At 29.7% G+C, this 25,804-nt stretch overlaps 1 protein-coding gene and 1 long non-coding RNA gene across 3 annotated transcripts in view; one reads left to right on the top strand and one right to left on the bottom strand.

Annotated features, from left to right (window-relative positions):
• Positions 1-25,804, top strand: part of LOC130667515 (TWiK family of potassium channels protein 9-like) — a 345,622-nt gene that overhangs the window by 89,980 nt on the left and 229,838 nt on the right. For both annotated transcript variants that reach the window (XR_008989849.1, XM_057469143.1), the window contains exon 2: positions 914-972. The gene's annotated coding sequence lies outside the window, so the exon portion shown is untranslated. The remainder of the gene's footprint in view (positions 1-913; positions 973-25,804) is intronic.
• The window catches only part of LOC130667519 (uncharacterized), a 118,358-nt gene that overhangs the window by 52,035 nt on the left and 40,519 nt on the right, over positions 1-25,804 (bottom strand). The window lies entirely within an intron of this gene.

Genomic DNA, 25,804 nt, shown 5'->3' with positions numbered 1-25,804 from the left:
AAACCGGCTTAAGGGGGCTTTCGTGCCCCAGGTTTCTCTAATATATAAATTGAAAACCAAAATTTTGTTGGGGCCAGAAAAAATTACCTTCAGCCGAGAAAAAACTTTTTAGGGCGAAAAAAAATTTCTTGCGGTAAGAAATGCTTCTTTTCTATGTATATGTATGATGCATATGAAAGAAGGGAGAAGGGTATGGGTCCCATACTTTGAATTTTGATTTTCCAATAGCTGGATACTAATAATCGAAGATAGAATAATTTCTATCGAATCGAATATTAAAATTTGACTCGAAATTCAAATAAAATAATTTGAAAAATCCCAATTGTAAAAAATTTTATTAAATTTGGACGTGCGCACTAAAAACTTAGTTTTTGAAATTCGAACTATATTTGAATTTGAGTTACATAATTTGAAAACTGAGAGGCCAAATTATCTGCCCACCCTTAATTTTGATATTTGATAATTTAAATAAAGTTAAGATATTTTTTCAAATCCCGTAACTCGAAAAATATTTTTTTTGTTAAAAAGTGGTCTTATAATTTGCCCAACTCTTCCGTAGACAAACATTTATGTTTACAATTTATTTCCATCAATTTAAAATTAAAATTTTAATACCTATTGCAATTTAATATTTATGTCAAATGTAACGAGTTTGCATAGAAATTTGTCAACAGATCTCTTTCGTAATATCAACCATTTAATAATATTTTTTTCTCAATTAAATTAACAAATTAAATTTATAAAATATATTGAATAAATATTCTTCCGCAGAAATTAATTACTCTTCTGTCATAACAGAATAAAAAAATAAAAAATAGCAATTATCAATGCAATCAATTTTAATTAAATAAATAATTCTTCTCTGTTGTTTATTTAACAAAAAAATAACAGTTCCAATAATTGTCTGTTTCAGAGTGGAAATTACCAAATGCATTAAAATCACAAGTTATTAAAACAGGTGTAACCAAATAAGTGAGTATTGAATATGAAACAGCAACCAATGAATTAATGAATAGGTTAATGTTGTATAATTGATGATAGATTTAATATGAATACGTATGTGTGTGCATATAGGTGTCTCTATATGCGTCAATTGTCAAAGGTTCAGCGGTTGGACCTCTGACTGTGACTTCTGACATCTGACTCTCCTATTCAGCAGCCAGCAATACCTTAGGCCAACCCACATATCCCTCCCGTCAATTACCACGACGGTATTTCCAGCCATTTCTCTGTCTCTGTACTCTTGTCCTTCTCATCTATTCTCTCACAATCAAACGTTTGCTCCTGGATTCTCGAGTAGTCTAGCCCCGAGTCGTGTATACAATATAGAGAGTCCAATAGCGTAAAGAGAAAACGGAATGAGAGAGTGAGGAAGAGAAAGAGAGGAAGAGGAAGAACTGGTGGTAGCTAGTGTTTCGATGGCGTGAACATGGCGATAAAGCGAGAATAGGTGACACTCGGGACCAAGGGAGAGCTCGAAATTAACGCCTCATCCTCCTTCATATTCCTATTATATATATTTACACATATATATAGAACCAGTGATGTCCTCCACGTGGTTCTCATCTTCGTACCAGTTTCCGTTGAATGAACGAACGAATAAACGAACGTACATATGAACATATATCAGCTTTCACTACTACCACTACTATTACTACTACGTTACCGGGATTACATTAATTGAATATTCATGCTACGGATTTGCATCAATTTTTGGCGTCGAAACTCACTCACGCGCCTCTCTATAACCTTGTCTATGTTCATGTATTTTATCCGTCCCCTCATACTTGTTTCCTTCCTCGAAATATGTGAATGCCATCAATATATTCTGTATCCAGCTTTTACTACGTCATATATATTCCCATCAAGCTTTTAGCACTGAAAATCATCTACCTGATAATATTATCGCCTATCAATATCAGTACAAACAAAAATTATAAATTTATTTATTATTTTTTAAATGAAATTATCTTCTCGAATTTCCATCAGTCTAATTTAAATTTTTTTATCATTCATTGAAATTTTTTGTTAGTTGAATTTTAATAAAAATTCATAAATTTTTTTCTTCTTCTAATACACGGAAAAAAATGATGCTCAAAATTTTAATAGTTTGTAGTTTATTTTTTACTTAAAATTAGTATATTTGTAAACTAATATCAAACCAGGATCATTATATATTACAAAATGGCTATTATTTATATTAAAGTTTGATACACATAGAAGAGCAAAATTTGTAATTTCGTATATTTAAATTAATATGAAAAAGAATCGATAAATTGGTATCTACAGTTATTTATTACTATTCAAATAAACATAGAAAAATTTAAAAAATTTACCACTTATTCGATTTATGTATATAATAAATTAATTTATAATAACGAATAAATAACACGGAAAGAAAATTATGGGAAGTTTTGCTATGCATTATGGGAATGGTTCCCATAATGGTATGGGAATAGTACCTATACTATTATAGGGATTGTTCCTATAATTTATGGGAATAGTTCCCATAATAGTATGAGAATAGTTCCCATACCATTATGGGAACCATTCCCACAATGGTATGGGAATCGTTCCCCCAATATTATGAGAACTATTCCCATAATGGTGTGGGAACTATTCCTATAATATTATGGGAACTATTCTCATTATGTTATGGGAACCACTCCAATAATATCACAAAAATTTTTTTTTTGCAAAACAGTGTAGAAATTTCCCGAATAATATGAAGAGATCCAAATGAAGCTTCTTCGACGCTAAATTTGTTTAAAAAAATTTTTTTGTTAAAAATTTTAATATTTTTGCTAAATATGGATTTTTTTTTCAATGTTTGAATTTTTGTTTCTATACTTAATCAAATTTCTGCGAATTGTAAAAGTGATTGCCACACTTTTTTTTAAATTAATTTTTTCATGATAGTATGGGAACCATTCCCATAATATTATAGGAATGGTTCCTATAATGGTATGGGAACTATTCCCATAATATTATGGGAATGATTCCCATAATGGTATAGGAATAGTTCCTATAATGTTATGGGAATGGTTCCCATAATTTATGGGAATGATTCCTATAATTTATAGGAATAGTTCCTATATATTATAGGAATGATTCCCATAATATTATTTAAAGTATTCCTATAAATTATAGGAACCATTCCTATAATTAGAGGAACCATTCCCATAACGTTATGGGTATCATTCCCATAATTATAGGAACTATTCCTATAATTATGGGAACTATTCCTATAATTATGGGAAACATTCCTATAATTATAGGAACTGCTCTCATAATTTATGGTTGTAATTCCTATGATGATATAGAAAAAAATTTCACAAAATTATGGGAACAGTTTCCATAATTTTCTTTCCGTGAACATTTTATATTAATTATTAGTCAATGGGATAGAATTTATAAAATAAGAGTTAAAAGTCTTCGGTATTTTTATGAGCAAAAAAATCAGTATCTAGTATACTAATTTTTCATTTTATTATTTACCACTTGTTGAATTTATGTATATTGTAAATTAATTTATAATGATGAATAAATGATATTTTAAGCTAATAATCGATCAGTGATATCGAATTTATAAAATAAAAGTTACTAACTTTTGCAATTTTTCGGCTGGAAAAATCAGTATCTAAGATAGCAATTCTTAATTTGACCAATCATTACTTTTTAATAAATGTATGCCATAAATTAATTAATTTCCACTAACAAGTCACGTATTTATACCTAAAAGTAATAATATTTGCTAACTTTTTGAAATAATTGATAGTAGTTTTTAGGAATCTACAAAAATTAGTAAATTACTTTGCATTAAGTACATAATAGTACTAATTATTGATAACAGATTCCACTTTTTACTATTATTTATCAATTTATTCTGTTTTTTCCGTGTACTTACGCGTTAAATTGTCAATTTGAATTTCGTTTTATTTTAAAGTTATGCTCTAAATTATGTCTTTGAAGCTGATGAGATAATTACATTTTACGTAAATTCGTATGGAAGCGTTTAATTGAAATACCATTCTCAATTATTTCAAAAGCTATGTATTTGAATGAAATATTTAGTAAATTTTAAATCAATTTTTTTATTTGTCTGATTATATTTACCCGAATATTAATGTTCAAAATGAGTTAACTTTTTTTTTTTTACGTCCCTACCAATTTTAGCAATTTTCCATTCTCTCCACAATGGAAATGTATTAATTATTATAAATGCAATGTAAAGTGAAGTTTTTTAATTTTACAAAATAAATCTCCCAAGTTAATTTTCCGAGTTCTTCTTCGAAAAAAATAAAAAACTAAAACAAATTGTATGTAATATTTTTCTGTATAATTTGACTTCTCTTTGAGATTTTTACAGCAATTTTATTTATATAATTATGTAAAGCATCTCGTTTATAAAATTAGAGCAATTTACATTTAAAAAATTTTCCTCTCGCGTTGATGCATATTTTTTTAAAAAATAATTTAAAAAATAATGAAGCGTAAAAAATAATAAAATTGTTTAATTATAACAAGAGAGCGGAATATCTTGAGCGACGTCGAACCCGAGACTATTGCTAATTTAATTAATTATTTCCTCTAGAAAATGAAAAAGTGAGTGATGTAAAAAAAATGTACATTTTAAATAAAACTGTAATTTAGTTTCTTTAGAGGAAAGAATACTCAGAGATATTTTCGTTCTCTATAATTTAATCAGTATCGATTTAGAAACATGTCTTCGTACTCGACATTTTTTTCTCTTCGGAACACTTTTTTTAATATATACAGATATATAGTATACAGTGTGTTATAGATATTTATTCGAGTTTTTGGAATTCTATCGTTGTACTATCGTCAGAATGTCGGCGTCATAGATAACCATTTACGTAATCTGTTTAAATTTCAAATCGTAACGCTCTCTAAGATAAATTCATCGCTCTTGAATGTCTCGCGATGTTATCTTGCCTAGAATAATAAGTGCATACAATTTCTTCGATTATACCTTCTCTCTATTTCATTCAACGATTCAAAGTGATTTATTAAAACAAAATAAAAATGTTGGAAAATCTAAAAGTGCACACCTCAATTTTTCATGATAGTTATTAATATTTTACTTTTTACTTTTGAATTCATTTTTCTAGTTTTTTTTTTTTTTCATTTTTATTTGATATATTTAATTTTTTTTAAATATTCCGCCTTGTTTTCATAGATGTCGCTTTTTTACTTTTTAATTTCACTATCACACAAGTGCTGCTGCCAGTAGTAGGTGGTGGAAAAAAAAAGAAAAAATAATAAATGGCAGCTGACTTTTTCACGAATTACCAGTTTCAAGTTTTTTATTAATTACAATTAAACAAAAAGGATTCCGATAGTGATTTTCAAAAGAGCTCTTGCGACAAAAAATACAAAGCTAATAAAATAAAAATTAGGTCAATTCATCATATTTTTCGGAAGTTATCGTGTTTCCGAAGATTCATACATTGAAAAAAAGAAATATTTGTCCTTAATAAATCAATTTATTTGTGGCTTTTTTAAAAATATTTCTTAATGACAAATAAGTATATTTGGTACAACAAAATATGACAGTTGATTCAAATAACTTTATAATTTGACGGAAATATATAATTTATTTGTGGTAAGTGATTGATATATTTGTGGTAAAGATATTAAATTTGTGACAAATAACCTAAAATTTGGCGATACTATACATATATTTGAAGCCCTTATTTATTTGTAGCAATCGGATCATTTCTTTACCACAAATAAATCACTTATTTCACGCAATTAAACTAGTCAAATATATTAAATCTTTCTTACAATTAAATATTTATTTGGCTATATCCAAATATATGATATCTTTGGCTCAAATGAATCCTTTTTTCAGTGTACGTAACAGCTGACAGCACTCGTTTTTTAAATTAAAATAGATTATTTGAAATCAATTGTAAGCTGCCCTTTCCTTAATACCGAGCGTTTTGCTCGTTAGGCATCTTGAGGCCCGTAACCTCTGACGTCAGGAGTTACCCCCAGCCTGTGATAAGATTCACCTTCACTAGAGAAGGGCGAAAATTATATCAATTATTATTAAAAGTCCATATTATACGATTAGTTGTCGAGTCTATTAATGTTTAATTGCTAAATAAATATTTGGTTTTATCTACTAGCAAGTGAAATATGTCAGTGCCCTTCTTACACAATGGAATGATGAATCGACTTAATACCGGGTCGAAATTATTCCTCAAAAAATTATTTTTGAACTAGTATACAGTTTAACCCATTTTAGTGTAACCAAAAAAGTGTAGAGATGAGTTAACGTGCGTGAATTAGTCGAAAAAATAATTTTGGTAGTATGGCACACACAGTGTGTTCACGCTCCGGGCGTGAAAAAATCCGGAAAATTTAATTAATCACAAAGAATTTTTCTTGTTTTCACAAAACATTTGTTTTGTTTGTTACACTAAAAGATATTCAATTTCTCTCATTTGAATTTAATTTATAAAAAAGAAAAAAGTATAGGGGAGGGTGGGGCAGAGCGGCCCCCCTAAGCCAATTATTATTTTTTGTGGCTTTCAACCATAAGATCACTTTACTTTTGTCCTATTTCGAACAAATTTATGGACATTTTGCCAAAATTCTGAAAAAAAAAATTTTTTTTTTGTGGGGCAGAGCGGCCCTCCTCCAAAAAGTGATAAAAAAATTTTTTTTTTCGTTTTTTTTTTTTTTTAAATTGTTTTCGTCATTAAGAATGTATTTCTTTCTCTTGACAACTATTTTTGGTTTTATATTACTCGAAAAAAATTTTTTAAAGTGTAATAAATCGTTCACTCTCGATTACCTTAATTACTAATTGCTATTTAATAAAAAAAAAAATCCATTCTATAGTTTTACTTTATTTCAAAAATTTATCAACTAAAAAAAAAAATTTAATTTTTATGAATTTTTAGTGACCAAATTTGCCTCTTACATAAAGAAACGGCCGAAAAATATGAAAAAATAATTTTTTCGGAAGTTTCGGCTGGTCCATTTTGCCCCAGGTGTTATGCGTAGGGCTAGAAATGTGGAATTATAATAATTTTTTTTTAATTTGACGATAAAAATATGAAAAAATCACTTTTTCAAAATTTTGGGCTTGTCCATTTTGCCCCAAATGTCATGCGTAGGGGTAAAAATGCGCAAACATATCGGATTTATAGTAATTAGTCGAAAAAAGAAAAATTTTTTTTTTGGTCAAAATTTCAGGGAGGCCGCTCTGCCCCATGGGGGCCGCTCTGCCCCACCCTCCCCTATATTTATATAATTTAAATTGTAATTTAATGTTGGTTAATTAAACGATTGTATTTTAGAGGGAAAAAAAAATGTAAAAAAAGTTTATTATTCGCGGTAATGAGAGAAAGTATTAGGATGAATTCTTTGTAAACCCAAATGCATTTTTCTCTTGTGTGATAGACGAAAAAAAATTCATTCTAGTGGACAAAGGACGAGCTGATGGATTCTAGATAGGATAAGAGCGGCCATTAGCGCTTGGCGAAAACAACGCATCTCGTTTCACTGCTCCACACAATGACCAAACAAAAGATATAATTATTCCTCGGGAATTAAAGCACCTCTTTTCTTTTTATCCATCAATTGATGGTTAGTTACAATTCTCTTTTATTGTTGGAAAAACTCAACAAACTACACAATTATCAATAATTGTATTCTTCTTTAATCATTAATTAAATAATAATAAGTCTATTATTATCTTATTAATAATTTTTATTATACACGAGCTTTTAAATTTAGTCAATTATTTTATTTATTTAAAATTTATCGCATATTTCAAACTATTAATTTATTGCTCGGTTTTTTTTTATATCACGTTGAAAAAATAATAAATTACACTGCTTGAAATTATTTCAATATAAAAATTTGAATTGAAATTATTTTTAAATTAAATTAAAAAAATTTTAAAATTTATGAGTCACATTTACAAGTGACATGAAATAATAAATTAGTTGGCATCCGTAAAAAAATATTTCAGCTGACAGCATATATGTATATGTACAAAAAAATAGTATGAAACTGAGTTAGTCGGAAATGTACGCGCGATTTTTTGGCATAAAATAAATTCCCATGTCACCGCACTAGTCTGGACAAAGTATATAAATCGATTTTCCAGTCTCGCGAACTAGGACTTCCGGTCTTTAAAGAGGCTCATTATTTTGCTGCCATGAGCGAGCATTGGTGCCCTCTACTCCCTCAGGGTTGAAGACAAAGTAGAAGAAAAAGAAAAAATACAAGTTAAATAAAGTGTGTCGGAATAACGACTCAGATTTATAAATTTTAAACTTTGATAAATTTTAAATCGATGGATAAGTCGATCAAGCTTTAAAATAAATTGGTTTCAGTTAAAAATAACTTGAGTATTTTTATTGACTCTTGTTTTCTGTGTTTTCTTGAATTATGTTTTTGATTCAATAGTGTCTAATTTATAACTTTTTCATATGAGCTGTCGTAAATTAATCATTTGTATTCGTCATTCCAACCTATAAATTCCTTTTTTACAACTTTAGTGAAATTCCGATTTTTTCGGCATATATGTAACATTCAAATATATGTTACTAGTGAAAGGAAAAACATAAAAAAGTAGTTTTAATTTTCTTCTTGCTCATTTTTTTTTTGTTAGACACTTTGGTAAATTTAATTTAAAACTTATCACCCAGTAAATGGGACTGTCACATCGTAAAGTCTGACCTAACCTAGCCGGATGTGGGATGCGACATATTCCAATAGGTGAAAGTCGGAGGATGGAATACGAGACATTAGGATATTTATTTAAAAATAATTAACTATTTTACACTTAACCCTTTAGCATTAGTTGCATAGTTATCATGATTTCATTCCCTCTCGAAACATGAATTCGTGAAAATAAGTAAATATTCACTAATTCCAAGTGCAAATCGAACCACTAATTTCAAACAGTGGTTCGATTGGCACTCAAAATTAGTGAATATTCACTTACTCATGTTTAGAGAGCCTGAAAAAAAGTGAATTCGTTGATTTTTAGGAAAAGACTTTTTAGAATATGGGGTTCAATATTTTGAACCCATGTTTTTATTTGGGCATGATCAAAAATTTATTACGGAAGAGAAAGATGCAACATCTGCGTTCACAATTATTATCTGGTTAAACCAGAGGAACCATTCGACATTACCATAAAGCGTTCATATTCTCTGTGGAAAAGGTGAACGAAGTATCAAATTGATACTCTTGTTCTTCTGGATTGAGTAAATCAATCGCCAGAGTTTTTTTCTGTAAAATTTCAGTAAATTTTTTTTTGGTTTCAACTAAAATTGATCTGTCAAATCAATACTATTTTCAAAAATTGCTATCGCTAGAACGTAATGGTGTTGAAGTTTAAATCACGAATGTGCATTTCATTTTTTCATATAATAGAACTTCCAATACTTAAAGCGTTTTTTAACAGTTAAATGTAAGTTTGTCGTCTGTCGAAAAAGTTTAACACGATCACAAACAACTCTCGTCAATCTATCCCTCAGTATCCTTCAATGCCTCGATAGATTTAGGAAGATGCATGTTCTCTACATAAATTTAACTCAGCACGTACTAGTGTCGTCTGTCATACATAGAGATGCGCTCGCTAAGCGTCATCCTTGTCGTTCAACTAAAACTCGTTTCGATCATACGCGGCTTCACGGATATACCGTATCCCCCATTTTAACGTTAACGTCGACGTCGCTATGACATTCATCCCTTTTTTCCATCATTCAACTTTTTTTTTTTCATCATAATCATTATTATTATTACTATTTATTATTATTATTTTTATTTTTTGTTTTTTACTCAATTTACTAAACTTTCCGTAAAATTTATCACACGTCGTCTCAATTTATTTTCGAAATGGAAACATTTATTATTCCTAGTTTATTGTTTGTTGTTTATTGAATCCATTGTTTATTAATCAATAGAGAGATGAATTTTGATGGAATATATATGTCGGATTAAATTTTAAAAGAGAGTAATATTCAGGTTGAGTACGAGGCAGGATAGTTGTGAGCCCAGAGTCGTGTATCGGGCATTTCGTGATTTATGTAACTTTACACCACCGGTGAACGTGCTTGGTGGTGTACGCGTTAATGGCTATTCGTAATTTGTATAAATGCTTTCAAATTTATCATGCATACCATCGATCCAACATTGACTTTAGCTTCTCGTAACTTGGTATAAACATACGTGAACATGCATACATAAAAAATATTTTTTAATTACAATATTTATCACTATATTTTTTTGCTTCATCGTACCCATTTTTATAACTACTCTTATTTTTTTACCCACTGATTTTATCATCCATTAAAGTTACAACTCTCGTATACATGGATTAATATATATATGTATATATAACTGAAAATAATAAAAAATATTTTTTTTTCCCGTTACTATAAAAGTAAAAAATAATATTATTTCGTAACGATACACAAAAAAATTTTACTCATAGAACGTGTATAAAAGAAATATAAAGTAATAATATATATTGCGAATGCAACATATAAATCTATATGAAAAAAATATATGAATAACAAAAATTCATATTTTTTTATAGGACACAAAAATTGATATATGGGTTCTTTTGCAATGATTTATATTATATATATAGGAAACCTTGGGGCAACATGAAACACCATTTGGAAGACAAAAAAGTTTTTTACCTGAATTATTTTTACTGAATACTGCCATAAGTGCAACTCTGAGGTAAAACGGCCTACGATAGTAAAAAAAAAGGTTTCGTTTCGATGTAAATTTTAAATTGGTCTGAGAAACTGTAACTGAAAGTATTTAAACAAAAACTTTTTTAACTTCCCGCGAAGAAAATTTCACATTTTCAAAAAAAGGGAAGTTATTGGTTTTGGTCCGATTTTCGAAAATCGAGTTTTCATCAGATGTCGACGTTTTGAGGTCCTAGGAAGCTATTCTGACTATTCCCGGATGGATGTCCGTGTGTATGTGTGTGTGTGTGTGTGTGTGTGTGTGTGTGTGTGATCTTTTTTTTGTCCGACGATATTTTTGGAACGAATTAACCGATTTGAAAGTTCTTGGTGGCAATCGAAAGAGCTCACCAAAACTTAGAACTGATTAGATTTTGGGGTAGATCGGTCATGTAGTTTACAAGTTATACGAAGAAGAAAAATTCAAAATTTTTTTTGTTTTTGGTTTTTTGCGTATAACTTATAAACCACTTGCTCGATTCACCTCAAAATGTGATCAGTTTTAAGTCTTATTGAGCCCTTTCGATTGCCACCAAGAACGCTTAAATCGGTTCATTCGTTCCAAAGATATCGTCGGACAAAAATTATAATATTTCAGTAAAGGTATGGTTTACCGGCCTAACAAATTTTTGAGCTCGACGAGCTCATAAATTTACAAGTAATAATGTTTCTGAGCTCCCTGAGCTCGGAAACAGCGGGAAGTTTTAGGGCTGGCCCGCGGGGTCAGGCGGTTTTTAGATTTTTTTTTTTTTTATTAAATTATAGTGTTCCATTTTGCTCTGGGGTCAAATATTTATGCATGAATGTTATGTTTATTTAAAAGAACACGTACGTTTGGTAATGGTAAATAAGTTGTACATTTGCGTCTATTTAGCCTACCGGCTATTTATTCGATAGCTTTACAATAAAATGTAGGTAATTTAATTATTTAACTTTGAACGCCTCTGTTCGTATCATATTTTATGTTTGGTATGAACACATAGTGATCGTTATAATTTTCTGTGTTTACTCCAACAACTGCATTGAATGTTTTAACTGGGCCTCTATTTATCGTTGAATTTAAAATTGCTCATTCGATATTGTAATTCCTATAGATTAGTATAAATTTGACCTTTCGATTTATTATTCTTGTTATTTAATTACCTCAGGAAATAATTTGATCGTATTAATTTTAATTACCGTGTAGAATTTGGTTCCATTATTTACTCTAAATGAATCTGTCATTATTTTTCACTAATTTCAACTTTAGAAATTTTTTTTTTTCTTTCAAGTAAAAAATATCAAAACTGAATGGATTTCCGCGGAAGAAAAAATGGAGTACAATACTAACAAAAAGGAAAATTGACCTATCAGTTTAATAGATGTCAGCGATGAAAAATTAAAAAAATAACAGTTTACCTAATTTTTTTTTAATTATTTTTTAAATGATATATCATGGACACCCCTAAAGCTTAGGGGTAACAAAATCAAACCATAAGGCCTGGGCTCGGGCCAGGTTTAGCCCCATTGTCACCCCTAACACTGAAAAAAATGATCGCTAGCTGCTAGCGATTTTTTTCTTTAGCAGCTAGCGATTTTTAATCGTTAGCTGCAAGCGATTTTTTCGCTAACTGGAAGCGATTTCATCGCTAACACTGACTTATCGGTTCCTTGTATAAAAAAAAGTTAAGCATCGGTATAACTCGAAAATAAAACAAATACTGTTTTTATTATTACAATAATTTATAAATATACATATAAATAAATATATACATATTTATATGTATATTAATTTATGAAAAAATTCTTTCCATGTAGTATTTATGAAGTAAAAGTTGCTATTTGAATATAAATTAAAAATATCAAAATAACAATAATTAATATAAAATCCTATTAAAATATAAGAGGAAAGATTTAGCATTGATAAATTATTAAATAACAGTTGTTGTTATTATTATTATTATTATTATTATTATTATTATTATGAATTCGTGAATGAATAAAAGCTGTTGAATATTCCCGTTACAATTATATCCTCGGGTAAGTTGATTACGTAAACGTCTCGTACAACGTAAGGTTGTGTTACTTGTCAGCGTTTTGACGTTATAATTATAGTTCAGATGATTTATTTACATTTCGCGTGAGAAGTAAAAATATATAACTCTAAAAAAATTTAGTATTCAAGTTTCAACAATGAACGTTATGGAATTATATAAAATGAAATATTTGAGTATGAAACATTATTTGAAAATATAAATATCATTTTAATGAAATTATTTGATTATTTATTACGTAAAATATAGTTATCAATTATAATTTATATAATCAGTAAGTGACGAATTGTGAAAACGGGAACATCCTTTCTTAAAATTGTCAACGACAGTGTTCCTCTGATCTCATTAAAATAGTTAAGTTCTCGTTAAAACAGTTAAACGATGTCTAGAGATAATGTCAGCGATGCTAAAGATAGTGATGCTTGTGGTAGAAGTTACTGAGGTGTCTTGAACGTTATATCATATCAAAATTCAAAAGTCATAGTCTTGCATCCTGATAAAGTCGAACATCCCAGTAAACTTATTCTAACTCTGTATTCTCCACGGTACATTATAAATGCCTTCGGGCTCACAACTTTAACTATGAATTTATATATAAAATTTCTCTTTGCTAGATATTTAAGAGAAACTCGGGCAGAATTGAACATATTTTTAGTCGATGTCTGTAGTAAAATAAGACATTATTATAACAAAAAAATTGTTCTTTCTGTTTTAAAATGCTTAGCTATAATTTGTAGAAAAGAATGGAGTAATTTGATCAGCCCGAGTAATGCGATCACTTTAATGTTTTTGTTGGATTCTCTGTATAAAAATCAATCTTTATTCTTATATATACTGTATTTAATTATTTCTCTTTACTAAATATTCTGTTCGAAATATTATTTCGAACAGTGTCGCATTTAAGTCGTAGTATATATATTTGAGTTGAGTTCAAATATATATATGTTTACTTAAGGAAAAGAAAGCTAGCATGGATCAAATTTTATGACCTTAGGTACTTGGGTCGACGAGAGATTCCAAGTAAATGCAAGGCAATATGTTTTTCTTCATTTGCACTCATATATATATATTTTGAACTTAGAGATCTTTGTTATACAAAAAGAGGAGAGGTTGTTGGACCTCAGTGTTAAATAATATTAAAAGAATAAGTTAGTCTAAGCTAAATCTCGTACGAGTGAAGACATACCCTAGAGCGCGTATTTTAATAAAAGATATAATATTCATTTGTTTAATAAATTGATTTGTTTCATTCACGATTACCATACCTAAATTCCCAACAGTTTTGATAAAAAAAAAATTGTTTCAAGTATGTGTTAAACTCAAGTAAACCATACATGGAGAGAAAATTATGGTAATTGTTCCTAGTACGTTGATGAAATTTCAACTATTAACGTTATAGTAATAATTATTAGGAGTTATAGGATGTACGCGCATAATTTCTAGGAAAAGTTGTCATAACTATGGGAACAATTTCTATAATTATGGTAAAATCTATATCGTGTGGTTATTGAATTATGGTAATAATTACCATACTTATGGGAATAGTTTTTATACCCACAAAGGAATAAATTCGATATCCACACTGGAAGTATCCTAGATGCGTATGAAAACAAACCCTATACATCGTAGTAACCACCACCGTAATATTGTAGTATCTTAGAACTTATAAATTAATATCACTTATACTACAATGATAACACACTTAAAGTAGAAATAACAACACCATAATTAACAGCAGTAAAAGAAAAGGCAAGAGAGTTATAGAGTGTTGATATACAGATGTATGCTGTTATGCTGTCAAATTATGACTAACTGACTCTGGTCGCGTTTCTATAAAACAAGAGAAGAAGGCATTTATTTTCTACCCTGGCGGTTTAGAATCATGGTGGGTTTGTTCCATTTTACCACTGTGATCACGCGATGTATTCACGGTGTTTCCACGGTGGTAAAATGGAACAAACCCACCGTGTAACCACGGTGGATCCACGGTGTTTACACTTCCACGGTGTTTCCACCATGATTCAAATCTGCGAGGGTAGTTATTCAAATATTTTAAAAGATCAGTTTCACATTCGTTACAAGAAATATTTTCATGTTATAGTAATCGTTTCCATACTTCTATGGTAAACATTACCATAACATATGGTAATCACTCTTACAATGTATAGGAATCGCTACCATACTAACATAGGAATTATTACCATAACTTTGTAGAAAGTATTCTGATATCGTATAGAAACGAAACCTATATAGATAGAAATGGTTACCATAATTTATATGTGCCATATTTGTAATCAGCATTTCAAATACACCTGTTACCATGCGATATGGGAACCATTCCCATAATATAGTGTAATCGTTACCGAAAATTTCTCTCCGCATATTGAAAAAATAAAACAATCGTTTTCTCGAATTTATCGTATTTGATTCATGACAATTGCATCTCATTTTGATATTCAAGCAAATAAATCCACAAAATTTCAATAGTGGTCTATTTTACCTCTATGATGTAACTACATATTTTTGAACTGAAAACAATTTATTTTTGTCTTGATAATAGTCTCTTACATTTCTACGGTCTCCCGTTTTCTTTTGTTTTCATTAAATGAAGAAAAAAGCTCAAATTTATGTGACGCAGTGACTTCTTTATAATATAATAAAAATAAAATCTTCATTTTTTATTTACAACTTCTGGAGAAGTTCTAAAAATTCTTAAAATAAATATTTAATAAATTTTATAAAAGTTTTCTAAACTAACTTGGTAAATAAGACATTCAAGAGTTTTTTTAACTTCTTGAATAAAACTAAAAAAAAAAAAATAGTTTTGATGAAACAACTTTTTTGAAATCAATAAATTTTAATATCAACGCAGAACTTTGTAGTTAAGTTTGATACCCGGCTTGATGACAAACAAAGCTATTTGTTGGGACATAATAAAGACTATATACGGAGACTTTTAAGATAAAGTATCGATTTGATTTTGAACAATTGTGAAAATGACATGAATTTTTTTATTTTATCTAAAGAGATAAAAAAAGTTCCAAATGGGAGCCAAAAGTGATCTCAGGTAAATTTTATACATCTGCTGAATTTTAAGATCGGGGAACTAATTTTTTTTGTCCAACTAAAAAAAAAGTTTGGTAAACATTGAATAATAGTAAAAACCGTAAGCCTGCAGTCAGCGAGAATCTTATCGGCTCTGAGTGTTTTTGCATAGCCACTTTCTGCCGGGAATCTCCATCTCTCTACACAAAACCTTTTCCTACTAAAATACTCTTCTATTCCTTTATATTGCTTGGGTTCCCTAGTCCGCAGATAAGCCGCTGCTAGAAACTTTGTATGCGCTTTGTGGACCCTCACCATCACCGTTTAAACTCGCTCACAAGCATTCTACTCTCAGTACGGGGCACAGTCCAACGTCTGTTAACTTTTAGATCAGCAACCAAGTGCTTTCAAAATGCCTGTTCCCACTTTACTCATCGAGATAGAGAAAGTGCGCTCTTTAATAAAATACCACGGTTAATACTATTATTAATCTCATGATTCTAGATTTTCCAATGCATTAACAAGCTTTATTACTCTATTAACTTGCGCATATCATATTTCAAATTTCAAGGATTGAAGCTTATTTTATACTTGCTACACTTACAAGTTTTAAATAGATATATATTCTAATAATTATTTCTCCGCTCGAAAAATCTTTTCTGTTTCCGCGATCTAATTAATCATAACTTGGACTCATTGATATTTTTTTGTACTTTTGTTGAAAAATGTTTCACTAAAGTAGTCACCCCCGTTGAAAAAAATTATTATTAGTTTTTTATCCTAATTATTTTATCAACAACTGGTAAAACCTGATTGAGGTGAAATTTGCAACAATAGTGAAAAAAAATTTATTTTAGTGAAAATTTTAAACTGCCCGCATTACTCGGACTGATCAACTTGCCTCATTCTTTTCTTCGAACTGTAACTATCCGTGTAAGAAAAATTTGTTTCATAAAAGTTCATGACAATGAACTTTCATATTCGAGACGATTCTGAACTTTGAGTTGATTATTTTTGGAACTTTAAAAAAAAATTAATGAGTAAAATAATTTCCAACTGAGTAATTTATACAAGAATAATTTGACGAGAATTTTTTCCGGTTCAAAGAATATTAAAAAAAAAAAAAAAGCAACAAACGACTTGAAAACTAACTATGAACGGTTTTTGATTTTTATCAGGATTAATGAAGAACAAAATCAGGAAATTGAAAATTTCCTTTACTCTTGAATTTTTTTCAAAGCTAAAAAAATGCTTAACTTACTGTTCAGATTTGTCCCGAATTTTGAATTTCACTGATGATTTTTTTTCGAACGGATTTTATTTGCACGGGTTTTTGGACTTGAATTTAAATAAACTAAGCTAAAATAAACCTATTCTGACTTTTTCGACTTCAATGGATACTAAGTAGGTCAACTTAGCTCAAAACAAGTCACAAAAAAATGCATTTTTTATTTATATTTGACTTGATTTTGGTCAACTTGAGCTACTTCGTATCCATTTGAGTCGAAAAAATCAAATTTATTATTTTTTTGACCTGGATAACCATTTTTCAATAAAAAAAAAAAAAATCCCTCAAGAAATAGTCTCTCATTTGGCCTCTATTTCACCATCAGTTCAATCACTTAATAAAATAATAATAATAACAATAACGACAATCATTATTGCAGCAATTGTTCGAGTCACGTTATAAGTGATGATGATGATGATGAGTAATCTTGACAATCTGTTTAGCTTAATTAGTGTTATGTGCATGTTCTATAAGGGCTTCTGTATATCCTGATGTTGATTTCCTTTATCCGATTGTACAATGTAACCCACTCATTGTTTAATAGAGTACGCTGATACACTAACACTGGTAAGCTTGTAATCAGCAAATTTAATCTTCATTATAAGCACAGATGAAAACGGAAACTCAACTCGTTAAGATTATTTCTATAAAGAGTTTATATTTTGGAGTCACTCTTTAAACAAGTCAGGCTTTATTTCATCCCTTGTTTTGTTACTTCTGATTTACTTTTTTATTTTTCATTCTATTTAAATAAAATACAATAGACGCCGTGTCTTTAAGAGTCTTTAATAAATTTACCGTTTAAATTAATTAAAAGATTGTTGAATAAAAAGAAAAACAAAAAGTTTAAAATAAAAAATTTTAATTAAAGCAGCAATCAAGAGAGTTTAATTTTAAAAAGAGGGTTGTATTTGTCTGGATTTTATTGAAATTTATATAGGATTATTCTGACAACAGATCAAATTATAATAGATAAATTTTATGTATTATTGTGCTCTTTGACTGTAATACAAGTTATTTTTTATTTTTAAATGTAATATATAAGTGAGAAAGGAGCACGATATAAGCGGCTTAGATATTTATGAAAACTGAAAAAATTTTTTTTAACTTCCTGCTATGAAAATTTTCAACATAAAGGGAAATTATTGGTTTCGGTTCGATTTTTGAAGTTCGAATTTCCATCAAATCTTGGCGTTTTGAGGTCTTACGAAGATATTCTGACTATATCTGAATAGACGTCCGGCCGTGTGTGCGTGTGTGTATGTGTGTGTGTGAGTAAACTGTTGTTGTCCGACGATATCTTTGGAACGAATTAACCGATTCAATCCTTGGCAGCAATTGAAAGGCCTCACTAAGACAGAACTGATTAGATTTTGTAGTCGATCGATTAAGTAGTTTACAAGTTATACAAAAAATGAAAATTAAAAAACAAATTTTTTTGGTTTTGCTGCATAACTCGTAAATCGCTAAACCAATTTGTTTCAAAGTTTGATCAAATCTAAGTCACAACAAGCTCTTTTGATTGCCGTTGATCATATGCAAATCAGTCGATTTTTTCCAAAAATATCGTCGGACCAAAATAACTTTTTTTCAGCGAAATGTATGTATTTCGGTCCTATCATTTTTTGATCTCCCAGAGCTCAAAAGTTCACCAATAATAACGTTGTCGAGCTCTCTGAGCTCGAAAACAGCGGGAGGTTTAGGGGTTGGCCGGAAGGTTAACCGTTCTTCAGATTTTTTTTTTCGTTCCTTTTGAAATAAATTTGGATTGATATGGAAAATTTTAGGAAATTATTTTCATCGGATTATAAATTTTTTCTGAAAAATTATGACCATCAAATTTAAATGCGCAAGCACAAAAACATAAAATTAAACCGTTGAATGGTTATTGAGTTAATATAGATGATGGTAATTGAAATCAATCATATTAATTATCGAAGTCAAGTATTGATAGATAATTAAATAGCTATTCGTCAATAATGAATAATTAACTGGACAATAAACTTGACACATCATCATTACCTCCTGATCGTGATGATAACAAGATTCATATTGGCTCATACATATATACATTTGAATGTGCTAGATGTCTCATAAAAATGATTGGTTGTTTGTTACACTCGAGTACATAAATACATCAAGTGAATAAAATCACGTCTCTGCTCAATTTCCTTCCTCTCAGCAGGTACGTAACGATGCGCGAATAAGTATAAACGAGAGTATAAAAAATATAAATCGCACTGGGGGCCGTCAGGAGAGTTCATTTACTGAAGAAAATATGGCTAAATTATTAGCTACGGTCGGCTGCTCAGTAGGTCCCATTACCATTTTAGGGCACTAGGAAATATTATAGGAACCACTTGGGTTGCTCGAACTGAAACGGGGGTTCGAACGTCATAACTCATCGTTAAATATGAGGGAAACCTAAACAAGGTGTTCTTATCATCTGACATTTTGGAAGACTCGTTTCTTTACCTCATTATCCATAGCCTTGTTTATTATATTTATTTCTTGTTATCTTTAGTTGATAACCAAGTTGAGATGTATAGCGAAAGGGAAGGGGGAAATGGGCACTTTGAGAAAAAGATAAGAATAGAATAAGTTTTTCTAACTTCTTTTATTCTTTCAATTTTCTAATAAATATTTGGTATCAATGTCACTCAAAAATGAAAGTATTCAAAATTTTGGACACAAAAAGCAATGAAAAATATCAATATTAAAAGTAAGATCTTTCGCCTTTTTGACCAAAGTACAAACTTTTGAAGTCAAAAGTTCAAAAATTTAATTTACTGTAAATTCGAAGTAACTAAAATTCATATTTTAAAATTGAATATTTCCAGCTTCAATAAATCAATTTCGTTTTTTTAAAAATCGTTAACTCACACAGTTCGAATTTTTGTGTTAAATTCCACACACTTCGTGTGTTGCAAACGCACTCTAAAACCAAGTGTGTTACAAGTGTATTATTTATCACATATTAAATGTATTCTATGTTTAAGGCCATAAATAAAACTATAGTTTTTTGTAGTCACTTAAAACACGTTTTACGGTGTGTTAAAAATCTATAGATTGCTTATAGCGTTTCAATGTTATTCGGCACGCGTGTTAATTTCGACTACACACTTGGTTTTAGAGTACAATCTACACTAATTTTTAATTCAACACATTGCGTTTGTGTTGATCTTAAACACAAATTTTATGTTGAATAATTGAACACATGAAATCTGTTATTTTGACAAGAAATTTTTGTAAATTTAAAATTCTTTTTGTGTTAAAATTAACTAATAAATATAAGCACATAATTTAACCAATTCAAGTATACTGATCTACCCTTAGTAGAACTTATGTCAATTTAGCGAATAATTGAACCAGGTCAAAAAGGCATGAAAGTTATCTAAATAAAATTGTAAAATGTATATATTCAATTGTAAATAAATTATAAACCAAATTTCCCTGCAGACAATGCTGCTACAATGCTTTGCTCGGTTATAGTAATGAAGAATTGCGCGGCAACGTTTACACGGAAAAAAATAAACTTTAAAAATTAGTGTTTGAAATTATAACCCGGAACCCGAGTGTCAATATGGGGAATTTTAACATTCCAAATAATAAATTCTATAATACGTGTCGTCAATTTTCTAAGTATCAGTTACGATTTTTAAAGTTCAAATAGTAATTTTTTTTCACAGACAATAAATTTTCATACTTAGCCTGTAATTATTCACGTTTTAATCATAAATGAAAATATTACTATTTAGAATGATAGTTTTTACTGATCACTTTATCATTATATTGCTTGTCGTTCTCAATTTATATAGTTCATTTTTTTCCGTGTAGTCAAACAACACAAATTTTGTGTCAATTTTCGAATAACACCAGAAATGTGTTACCTTCCAGATTTTCTAATCATTAAACATAAAAAATCTGTTAAAGTAAAATAACACAATCGGTTTGTGTTGAATTATCAGATTTTTGTGTTGAAAATCCACACAAAAAATTTAACCAAACAATTTTTCAACACAGATACACAAAATTTCTAACTGTGCAGAAGACCATTTCTTCAATATTTATATTATTTTCTTAGTGTTCCTATTTTAAGCCACCATTCTCTACAGAGATTCTCTAACGCCGATCGTTAATCGGTCGAATGCCTGACATGCCTGCTCAGTAATCTAAACATTTACGCATCAAACAGGGTTCGAATCCCGTGGAGTTGACTAAGTAATCTCAAAGTTAAATTTAATTGATTTCGTTATAAAAAATTGAAGAATTAACAATCTATGCAATTTAACTTGAAATAACTTAATCGATGCTTAAAAAATTTTTTACACTTAATTTAAAGTTTTAAAATGTGCGAGTATTGAAATTTCAAAGCTAAAACTCTTAAAGAAAAGTAATTCTTGAAAAAAATCTCCGAAACTTAGCACTTTGTTAGGGTGACGATAGAAAAAAAGGTACAGAGGGGAATAAAAAAAGTGAAAACAAGTTAAAATAGAAAAAAAAGAGCAAGTGTTGAGAGTACGGGAATAAAAACGCGTAGGCGGAGTAAAAAGAAAAGTTGAATAAAGACGTGTTCTCTTTTATTTTTTACTTTTTTTATGCCTTTTACGCACAGCAGAAAAGTAGAGGGAAAGAAAAAAAAGCTGGAGGATGAAGGTACGAAACATGTAAGGGTTAGAGTAAAGCCGTCGAGTGCGCTTTTGTATCAAGGGCGGAAAATTTAGGTCACCATTCCTGTGCATTACTAGCTGGTAATATATTTCTCACTTTTTATTTAATCTCTTGAATCGGATTCAGAAAGTACTTTTTCATATTTTCATATTTATTTATTATGTATTAATAATTTATTATTTTCTGGAAAAATATTATAAAATGTTTGTTGAAAAATTTTCTCGTGCCGAAGTGAGCTAGGGGGAAGGGGGGTTAGATTTCGGATTTATCACACATAAATATAAAAAAATAACCGTAATCAGGATTAATGCTTCTATTGAAAAGTTTTAGGTAAATTGTAAGCTGAGAATGGGTTGAATTTTTTCACTCATTTTTTTAGCCACATTGTGAAATCAAGAATTACTAATTCTGAGGTTTAAATTTTAATCGCGGAAAAAAAATACTTACATGAGTTTATTTTTTTAAATCTGTACTGTAATGCTATGCATTAATTAATCTCTTTTTCCAATTTTTTTAAAAAAACAAAAAACGAATTATTTGAAATTTCAAATACTATTCTATATTAAATATAATCCTAAAATAAAAACAAAGCAGAAAGCCGGGAAAAATTGAAACACTAAATAAAAAAAATCCACTCTTTATATTTGAGCCAAAAAAAATTTTACAAAAACACATCCGTGTCGTCATTGATTTTATCCATGAATTCTTTATCAAACAGAAATGTTTCTTTCCCATATTAATTAACGGTGGCTTGTTTCCACTCATTAAATAAAGCTTTCACATGATGAAATTTTATCTTTTGACTTTTGATTTCCACATAATGCTTCAATTCACACATAACGTCTCGTAAACCTTTGCCGCAAAGTTTCTTTGGGCTCTAGAGCTTTAACACATTCAATATTAAACAGTGTGTGGGTCATGACGCTTATCCCTCTTCCATAATCGCAAAAGCTTCACATCCCGGTTATTCGAGACTCGAGACGCGTCAGAACGTAAATTGCAGTGCAACATCAGAGCGCGACTCATATTATATGTGCGCTGAGCTTCGCTATCTTTTTTATTCTCATTCTATCTCCTCATTCTCCTACTCTAATTTTTTTTTCTCCTCCTCGGTCTACTATTCCTCCTCTTCAGTCCATCGCTGTGTGCATAGCTTTTACTCGAACAAAAAAAAAGGCATTAAAAAAATTTCTAGTTGACTCGATGAGTCTCAGAGGATACTCCATGCATTATTGTTGCTTCATTTTCAGCACTCAAGCGTGAGAATTTTCACTTCTGTCACGACTAATTTTCTTCTACATTTATCATTACTCTTTTTATAAATTTAAGTTGCGCAAAATTGAAACTATTTTCATCCTTCTTTCACTAAATACGTCTATAGTAAACTAAAAAACTTTAACAGTTTATTTAAATAAAGATAATGGTTATTTTAAATTTATAATTACAGAGTATTAATGTTTAACTATATTCTCAAACTCTGGACGTAGCGTTATTAAATATAAGCTTTTTTGTCTCTTTAATATTACAATTTGAAATAAAAAAAAAAAAATCTATCTATCGGTTGACCCTGTGGGCCAGCCCCAAAACTTCCCGCTGTTTTCGAGCTCCTCGAGCTCGAAAACATCGTTGTGGATACATTTTCGAGCTCTTCGAGCTCGAAAATACTTTAGTGTGCCATTGTTTTAAAAAAAAACCGATTTTAGCATTTCTTTCTCCCACGATATCTCAGGAATGAATTGACCGATTTTGATGGTTGCGGCGGCAATCGGCGTATTTTATTGAGTTCTAGAGCTGATAAAATTTTTAAATTGTTTGGTTGAGTTGTTTCAAAGATATTCGCAAAAAACTGTTTTTTACCATTTCTTTCTCCCGCGATAACTCTCGAACGAATTATCTGATTTTGATGATTAAGGCGGCAATCGACATGTTTTATTGAATTCTAGAGCTGATTAGATTTTGAAGTTGATCGTATAAGTCGTTTCTGAGAAATCAATAAAAAACTAAAATAAAAAAAAATTTTTAATTCTTATTCTTTGTATAACTTGTAAGCTACATGACCGATTTACCCCAAAATCTAATCAAGACTAAGTTTTGGTGAGCTCTTTCGATCGCCACCAAGTACCCTCAAATCGGTTCATCCGTTCCAAAGATATCGTCGGACAAAAAAAAAGTTCACACACCCACACACACACACACACACACACACACACACACACACACACACATACACACGGACGTCCATCCGGGAATAGTCAGAATAGTTTCCTAGGACCTCAAAACGTCGACATCTGATGAAAACTCGATTTTCGAAAATCGGACCGAAACCAATAACTTCCCTTTTTTGAAAATTTGCAATTTTCTTAGCGGGAAGTTAAAAATAAAAAAGATCTATCTGAGGATTCTACAATACTTGTGCTTGTTAATGAATATCTTTTGCACAAGTCAATTGCGAAGCAGTGATTTTTCAAAGGGTTCTTCTATTTAAGAATTCGAGTGTATTAAAATATGAAATAGATCAACCAATTGTGTATTTTTGAAGTTATTCTGTTTACCAACTTTCGTACATACTCGACGGACCACAGGTTTTTTTACATATTGTTTTTTTTCAATCATTATAAAAAAAAAAAACGGCTTAAAAACGTATTCGTTTTATTCATTCATAAATTATCTTTCAAATTTTGTTCTAACTGAGAATAATGAATAAGTGTGTACATGATTATTTTCACAGTCATGGAGGGAAAATGACTTCAATAGAAATATAAGTCGACGGACTTATAACGCGACTCGACTGTAAAAGTTTATTCTTATTTTTCCACAATCAAAAATTTTTGAAATCAAAGATCGTTGAGTTATGAAAGCGTTAAAGAAATCATAAAACATCTCTATCAATAATTTAACTGTTACAGAGGGTATTCATTTTTTGTTACATTTCACCTCTTGCGTTTATTTCGATCGAAAAGATCTTTAATTTCTAATAAAATTTTCATTATTTCATTACTTTATATACCTACAAAATATAACTACGAATAACTTCGACCTATTTTCGTTCAGACACATCGACATGTATAGTTAATTTTAAGATTTTCTTATGCGAAAAAATTCTTATTAAGTAGTTAGTTTTCATACTTTAACTCTTTACATTTTATTTGATGGTTTTTTTTTCAAAAAATTTTCTCACGAAATATAAATATTTTAATTCCAAGGTTTAATTTGCATTTGGTAACAATTATTATTCAAATTCACTTATAAATAATGTTGAGTGTAAAAGTGAAAAGAAAAAAATTTATTTATGGTTTATATGATCATGAAAGAGTGAAATATCACGTACAAGGGATTTTTTAGTTTTATTATATTTTTTCAGCAGAAAGCAGCCCGTAGAGTGTAAAATAGAAAAGGGCCGGCGAAAAAATTGCAACTGCAGGTTTAGTTGGTTTCTCTTTCCTACGACGTACTTGAGGCTCTTGCATAGGCTATTCGACGTGAATGTGGTGGGCGACTGTAATCCGTGGATGCTTAGCGTTGCAGACATTTTTTCATATTATTTACGACATCATAATGCTTCGGCCTAGAGCCGAGGCAGCTGTTCAAGAATATATTTATATATTTTTTTATATTTTTTTAAACTGGGTGCGTTCAACTGACGGAGAAAAAAATCCGAGTCCCAGTGGTGGAAGCTTTACCGTGTACCCATCGCTCCATGTCTACCTTTTTAGAATGCCTAATATGTATTCTTTATTATGTTCTCTGTTTTCTTTTATTCGACTAAAAACAATATTATTGTTGTGTCTAAAATTATGTACCTGAAGATCGGTACATTTTTCACGCAAGGAAAATTAAAAAAATTTATGTAATTTGACTGCTTAAGGGTGACTTGAGGGGTAGTTGGGGCGGCTGTAATTTGTTGCTCATATTAGCACCTATGCAAAACATTTTAGAAATCTACATCCAGTAGAGTTTTTACTTTTCATTTTGTTTTTTTATTTTCGTTCCACGAAAATCGTTCCGATTTC

This window comes from Microplitis mediator, chromosome 5 (genome assembly GCF_029852145.1).
Source record: "Microplitis mediator isolate UGA2020A chromosome 5, iyMicMedi2.1, whole genome shotgun sequence".
Lineage (NCBI taxonomy): Eukaryota > Metazoa > Arthropoda > Insecta > Hymenoptera > Braconidae > Microplitis > Microplitis mediator.
The sequence above is the reverse complement of the archived record's forward strand: the minus strand, read 5'-3'. Positions and strand labels throughout refer to the sequence as shown.